Raw genomic sequence first — 7737 nt, 5'->3', positions numbered from 1 at the left:
TGTTGGAAGGGGGGCGTGACCACCCAGCCAGAGGGCAAAAGGAAGCATTAGGGTCCACGGTGAGGGAATCTTAAGGCCCAGACAAACGGCAACATCCTCCAAACGCAGCAGCTAGCCAATACAATGGGGTGGGGGAGCGGGGGTTGGGAGAGGGGAGGGGAGTGGGAGTCAGGCAGGGAGAGGGGTGAGGAGGGGGGTGAGGCAGGGCTGCTGGAGACTCGAGTTTGGCCACTCCCTGGGGTGCAGAGCCCTGGATATTGCTCCGAGAGGGTCACGTCCTATTCATCAGCCTTCGAGTCAGCGAATTGAAACACATTCAGGGGATTTTTGCTGGGGTGTTTGAGGAGGTGCGGGGAAAAGCAGCAGCACCCACCCCCTGGCCCTCCCATGGACGCCAGTGCTGCAGGGTAAAGCAGGGCTGCCGCCGGGGAGCTGCTTTATCCGTCGCCTGTTTGATTTCTTTCTAGGGCTCTTCCAGAGTGCGAGTCTCTGATAATGTAGAAATGATATAGTAGATACGACACAGTAGTAACTGTCTCATGAATATTCATTCAGTTGCAGGTGCTGAGACAAGGACTCGCTCAGCTCCTGTGACAAAAGGTCCGGAGATCTCCTTTTGTTATCATCCTACCTTACACACCTCTAAAGGGCTCAATATAGAAGCAGCAAGGCATCTATTGTTTCCTTGTGTTTGCAAGTCACAAAATACAAAAATACAAAACCGAAAGCACCTGGGGTTTGCATACTAGAGACAAGCTGGGCTAGTCTGGGATCTGCATATCAAAGACAAGGCTGGGCTAGCACCTGAAATCTGCATGTCAAAGACAAGCTGGATCCAGACTTCCATGAGAAGAGGAAACTGACCCTTTTGGTGCACTGATGTACTGAAACTTGTTATTTACTGAAAGCAGCCTAAAGAAAGAGATTCAGCCTCATCCAAACCAATCTGGACACATGATTATGTAGGCAGGTAGACAGGGAAGGCCCCCTCCCAAGGCAATGACAAAAGCCAGCCCTGCAGAAAATAGGAAAACAGGAACTAAGGTCTGGCAAGACCCTCACCTATCTACAGCAACAGACCCAGGAAAGGAATTTCAAAGAAGACCATCACCTTTCCCAACCCCCCTGGTAACCTCCTTAGCAACGGGCCCACTTGGGGCAGGTTGGGGAAACCCTATAAAGGCCACCTTGAACAAGGGAAGCGCGCACGTATGCTGTTAGGTCCCTAGGGACCCTAAGGGAGATTCCAGAGTTAAAACTCTATAAATTTTAACTCTCCCTTTCCTGCCCTCCTTATCTGTTACCTCCCTTAAGAACTATTCCCTTATCCACCTCCGGAATGCGGGGCTGAGAATCAGAGGAAGCAAGGTGATAACCAAATGTCCAAGTTACCTGATGCCCACTAGTCACAATGCCTATGTACGTAAATGCTGATCTTTGAATCTATAGGCTAAGGAGTGATGTACTTCTACATGGATTGGTTAAGAAAGCATATGTTGTTACAAATCTATTGGCTATGAAATGCGCGGGCTTTGCTGTAACGGCCAGTGAAGGCCTATATAAGATCCCCTTTGAAGAGGTTCGGGGTCTTGCCTCACCTAACTGACCTGCGTGTCTGTGTAGGCGGCTTGACCCTGGCTAGCCAGTCTTACAATAAACCTTGCTTGCTGTTTGCAGTCTCTGGAGTCTCTTTGTCGTTAAAGGGAGATCACGATCTGCGCCCTAACATTTGGAGGCCCCAGTGAGATCTCCCAACGGCAAACGGTCCCAGAGAGCGGGTTTTGAAAAGGCCTTAAAAAAAAAAAAATTCTGGGGAATATTCCGTCTGTTCTGTGGGGGGACAGTGTCCCCTTCTGGACCGCGGCAGGGAAGTAGCTAACCCTGTGAGGACTTGGGGGGACATAGGGTTTCCTCGGGTCCTCGTCTGTCTGTTCTGGAGGCCTCATCTGTTCTGGACCGCGGCAGGGAAGTGGCCAACCCTGACTGGGAGGACTTGGGGGGGACACAGGGTTTCCTCGGGTCCTCGTCTGTCTGTTCTGGAGGCCTCATCTGTTCTGGAAAATCCGGCGCCGGGAGAAGACCTGGAAGAGCTAAACCCTCCGGAGGTGAAAATCCCGTGCACACCCTTTGGGCATATTCGGGAGTCCCAGGGTGACTGGTGAGTGTGGTGCGTACCCGTGTGAGAGAGTGGACCGGTCCGAGCGAGTGCAGGAGTGTGATCTGTGCGTGTGTCCTTAGTGTGTGTATTTGTCTTATTATCCTTCTCTTAGTTCTGTTTATTGAGATTGTTTAATATGGGTCAGAATCAATCGACCCCCAAAGCTTTAATTCTTGATCACTTCTCTGAGATCCGCAGGAAAGCTCAGAATCTGGGCTTGATGATCAAGAAAGGTAAGTTTGCCAATTATTGTTCATCAGAATGGCCTTCCTTTGGTGTGGATTGGCCCCCAGGAGGTTCCTTCTCTCCAAACCTTGTGGCTCGGATAAAGGAGGCAATCTGTGGAAGATCTGCTGTGAAGGTATGCTCCCTTGGAAATCTCTAGGGGGACTGGGGGAGGAATGTGATAACCTCTGTGTGAATGTGTGTGTGTCTGAGCACCCTGATAGGTCCTCCTGTCGGGCGTGATTTTGTAGCTCCACGACCTGGCACTCTTAAAGTCCCTCTAAAGTCACGGAGCTCGAGTGGGCTGCCTGAGATTCCATGGAGAACATACGGTCAATGGTGGCACTGGCATAGTTGCCAGTCGCAAGTCACAATGCTGAACCACTAAGGCTAAGTTCTCCTCCGGCCAGGCAAGCATCTGAATGGTCTCTGCAAAGAGGCACCCCTCCTTTGTCTGTCTCGAGTCACCATCCACTATGGGAGGAGAGCCCACTAGTGAGAAGATCCTGGGAAACTAAGGCAGATCAATTTCTAGTTAGAAATCCCTTTCCCCAAGCATTCTAACCAGCAGAATCAGCTAGAGGTCAATTCAAATGCTAATGGAGGCAGTCAGCAGGTTTAGCCCTAGGCAAAGTGAAGCAGAAAAAAAAAGAGGTAAAAAGACAGGCAAGAAGTGGAATATGTGGCAAGCTAAGAAAGGCAGAACTTTTCTCTTCTCCCCTTAATAGGCTTCTTGGAAACCCATGGCACTCTAGGTATGGCTCCACATGTGCAAGCCATGGTTGTGTGGACGCTCGGGAGGCAGGACCCAGGGATTCCTAGGGTGACTCAGAAATCTCTAAAGGAGACATCCTTTAAAGAGAGATTTTTCTGATGGGCTGGCATGCAGTTGTGGTCGTGTCCGTGCTCTCTCTAGAACCATAACACTAGAAACTATTAGGAGGAGAGCTTGCTAAGGAATTATCCTACCCTAGATTTTTCTTTTCCCTCCCTTTCATAGGTTATTGCTGACACTTAGGAGATATGGGATATTCTACATCAGTACCTAAATATTCTCCTTTGGGTTGCTCGTTAAAACACCGGAAGAGCTTCCAAGTAGATGGTTTAGATAAGGGGTATCTTGTTGACCTCTGTAACACCACGTGGCCTGAGTGTAAGTTAGAATATTGGGAAGGATATACAGTGAATGGCAGTTTGCATTACCAGATCATTCTGCAGTCAGATCTTTGCAGGTAACAAAAGAAATAGGATTATCAAAGCAGAGGAGGCAGGGAAATGCAAGATCATGATACTAGCTCCCTGCCTCAGAACTAGCCTTGGCCAAAATATGGTAACATCTTTGTCATAGTTTATTTTGCCGGCTTATATCAACAAAAGCGCTTTCTTGACCCATTTTTAACAAGAGGGAGACTGGATGGTCAGGCTGGGAAATGGGGAGCAGAGTTCCCAATCAGCAATAAGGTTTCTTCGCCCTGGGGACAGTCCCTTCCTTTCTCAGTCCATCAGTTTCTCCCTGCCATTTTTTGAAGGGTCAGATTGATCGATCAACTACAGATGTGTGCACATGTATGTGTGGTGTTTTAGTCAGTTCATTGTCTTGTCTGTCTGTCTGTCTGTCTGTCTGTCTGTGTCTGTCTATCTGTCTCTCTATGTGGAACACTCGAGTGTTGGGACCAGGCTGAATTCAGGAGTAGAAATTCTTGAGAAGTTAGTGATATGCAACCCAGTGACTTAAAAAAAAAAATGCAGTTGTTTTTGGAACCTGTCAGACAAGGGTTAAAAGAAGAATCCTTATCAGAAGGTTAAGCCAACAGAGAGAGTAGAATTCTCAATCTAAATTTCTTGGTAGGAGAACATTAATAATTATGTGATTAACAGTTGAAATCCTTTTGAACTTAAGAATCTTGTACTATCTAGAAGAGCTATGGAACTAGAGCCTGAAACTTAAGTGAAATAAGAGTTCAGAGAAAGCAAGACCTTATCTTATAAGCCTCAGCTAACTTTAATGGAAAATTAGGCCGCTTTTACAAACTACAGAGGTACAGAAGCCATTAAAATGAAGTTTCCTTATTTTCCTAAACAGTGGCAATTTATAGGATAACAATTGGATCTGTCCATTCTCCCTTGACACAAGGAGCTAAGGTTTATCATGTTACACCCATCACAGTGCTCCTGAGTCACTTCCATTCCTTTGTTTTTCTGTAACCACTTCTCTATGCTCTCCTCCCCAGCCAGTTAATCAGCTTTCTCCTAGTCAGAATCTGTTAATTTGTGAGATCAGATCCTTCCAGGACACTGAACTTGTATTGTAAATTGTGAGTTGATCTGCTAAGTGAGAATCTGTCCTAGAAGAGTGTCCTGACTAGTTTGGATGAGGTTAAACAATTTTCCCTTTCAAACTGCCTTCAGTAAATAATTTCAGTATACTGCAAGAGGCAGCTTCCCTTATCTCACAGAGCAGATCTCAGGTGCTAGCCAGGCCTGATCTTTGGGACATAGATTCCCAGCTCTAGTCAGGCTAGTCTTTGGGATGCAAAGCTCAGATACTTGTCTTTGGGAAAGGTTTCAGTTTGATTTCATATCTTCTTTTCGGAGGCCAAAATTACTGGCCTGCAGATGTATGTTTTGCTGCCTCAATGCTCTTTCTCCTTTTGATGACATCACTGTATTGCCCCTTTAGAAGTACCATGAGACTTTGGGCCTCTCCACTAGGAGGTCTGAGAGAACAGGGGAAAACATGCTTGAGAGAACCTGAGTTCCTTTTATGGGATATAATGAGACTGCAAGAATGGGTGGCTGGGAGAGGCAGGAGAGATATGGGAGTGAATGGAGAGAGGATTGGAATAAACTGCAACTAAGATCAAGCAGCCTGGCCATAAGATTTCCTTCCTTTTCTTGCCCATCTCCATCTACCTCCCTGGAGTGGGGGAAACTACCGAACGCAGGGGCGGTGGGAAAGATAGATTGTTGCCATCCTTTTTGTGCTCACACAGCAATTCAAATATTTTCTTATGCTGATATCAAAGTTTGGTAAAAAAAAAAAATCCAAAGGGCTTTTTCTGTGTCTGAAAGCATGTTTGTATTTTTGTGGAATTGTTAAAAATGTCTGGTATAGAGAGCTCATGATTTTAAATAATTAAGGTACAAGAACTATTGAAGTTAAGCCAAAGAAAGTTTTATCATGTTTTATAAAAATTGATTGTTTATAGGTCTTATGCTGTTATGTTAATGTACATATTCGTATCTGCATTGGATTAGAATATTTGACCTAGAAGGAGTTAAAATAACTATGACACATGAAAACAGGTTCAAAAAGTAATGGTTTAGTTTAAACTTGAGTTTCTAGAGTTATAAAATTGATTGCAAAGTTTGTCCTACCAGTGCTCTATATGATCTCTGAGACTCTTGGTAACTAAAATTTCTAGAACTACTAAGAGTTATAAAATGGGTTCACCTCAGATGTCAGCCTTCTGTAATAGTTTCTGAGAATGGAGAATTGCATGGAAAATGTGGGAAATTTTACTAACTATGCTGTTAATCAGCCTGTCTATTGCTTAAAAGTGCATGCTATTATTTTGATAATTTTATTTCATGCCAAGCTTTGTCTCCAGGTATCAACCTAGTACTGACATTCACAGAACTTTGTACCTAAATGTGAAATGCTTTCTGTTTCATGATAATCTATGAGTGTTTTAATCTTTTTGTATTTGTGTTTTCCTGTAAATCAGAATTTTAAGATGTCTCCTGGTTAATTTCTAATGTAAAGTGATCTTTTGCCCAGTGAATATACCTTGTAAGAGCTTTAATTGTGAGCATTTTAAAGGCTTTTTGAATATCTATAGAACTGATCTAATGCTTCTGAAATAGCAATGCAGAGTACAGCTTTGTCATGTTAAGTGAGATGGTTGGTAACTTGAGTCTAAATTTGGGAGATCACATTGTACATTGTACTACTATAGATGTATGTCATAAGTCAGAAAGATAATGGATGGAGATATCGTCAGTGGGAAAAAGGAAAGGGATCCTGTTAAAGTGAAGATTGTTTTGAAATGAGATGAAGGAAAGTTACAGGACAGAATGAATGTTAAGGAATGTGCAGAGGGTTTGAGGTTGTGTTTTAAGAAAAGGAACTGATCAAATTGTATTGTTATAAGAAACTTTAAATTACACCTGCAGAATTGTTCTGGTGCCTGTTTGGTAAGCTCTTATTGAAAAGATATTGGACAGATTGTCCAGACTCCTGGTACAGTGCTCTTAGAAAATGGGAAGTCAAGGTTTAAATGGTTAGTCAAGGTTTAAAAATGCTGCTAAATTGTACCCTTTATCGCTACAGATTTAAGCTTATTTTGACTAGGACCCACAGCAAATGGGTGTATTACACCTCACTGTGAGTAAGGTAAAAAGCTTGCTTTTCTCTTCTTTTGTACCTTCAGATGTTTTTGATGCTTTATGGCACTACGTTGGTTTGCATAAATACAGATAAGTCTTTCCTCTCTGTAATAGGGTCTACCCCTCATGCAGACAGGAAAAACCAGCCATGGGACCCCAAAGCCCTCTTTCAGGGAAACAGTCAGGGGATCTGTCTAAATGACAGGAGCAGGGACTAAACAGGTACTGTTTCAAGTACCCTATAAACCTCAGGGCGACCCTAGAGGCAGGCCGGCTCAAGAAAAGACTGGAAATTATCACTGCTATAGAGAATGAGGAATCTAGGACTCTGCAATGACTAACTCAGTCTGGGCCTACTCTCAGTGTCAAGGAAAAACCTGGAAACCTGGATTTCTCCCACCCCTGAAGAAGGGATGGGATGGACTCCTTTCTGCCAGGGCATCTCTGTAGAAAATGAGGCCCAGAGTCGTATCCAGCTCAACTTGAAGGCTCAAGGACATCCATCCAGTTCATCGGGGGACATCTTCTGGCCAGGCCTGGGTAGCTCTGACGTGCCAGATAAGATTAATGCCACTTTTGGTGTGTCTCCTGTCTTTAGCCAATTCCCAGGACTTCTCAGTAAATAATGGGGTATCCCAAATGGAGAGTTCTCTAATCTTACTGTGTTTATGCAAAAGAACAAGCCAGGTTTGTTAAGCTATCTTGCAAAGTTTTAAAATGAAGGTGGAGAGAAAACCATGTTTCTGTAACTTTCTTTTTGTAAGAATCAGATTCTAATTCTACAGAGATGATTGGGTAAATGTGTGAATTGGCCAATGTTGCTTTGGTTTCTGTTGCTTTAACTCTTTTTAAGACTGCATGGAGAAATCTCTAACATCCCTGCCCGAGATAGTCTTCCCAAAACCTGAGAGGACTCGACCTTCAACCTGTTGTTCCTCAAGAACAGAGGGTTCTGCACTGATCTG

The sequence above is a fragment of the Sorex fumeus genome, unplaced genomic scaffold (assembly GCF_029834395.1).
Source record: "Sorex fumeus unplaced genomic scaffold, SorFum_2.1 ptg000044l, whole genome shotgun sequence".
Taxonomy (NCBI): domain Eukaryota; kingdom Metazoa; phylum Chordata; class Mammalia; order Eulipotyphla; family Soricidae; genus Sorex; species Sorex fumeus.
The sequence above is the reverse complement of the archived record's forward strand: the minus strand, read 5'-3'. Positions refer to the sequence as shown.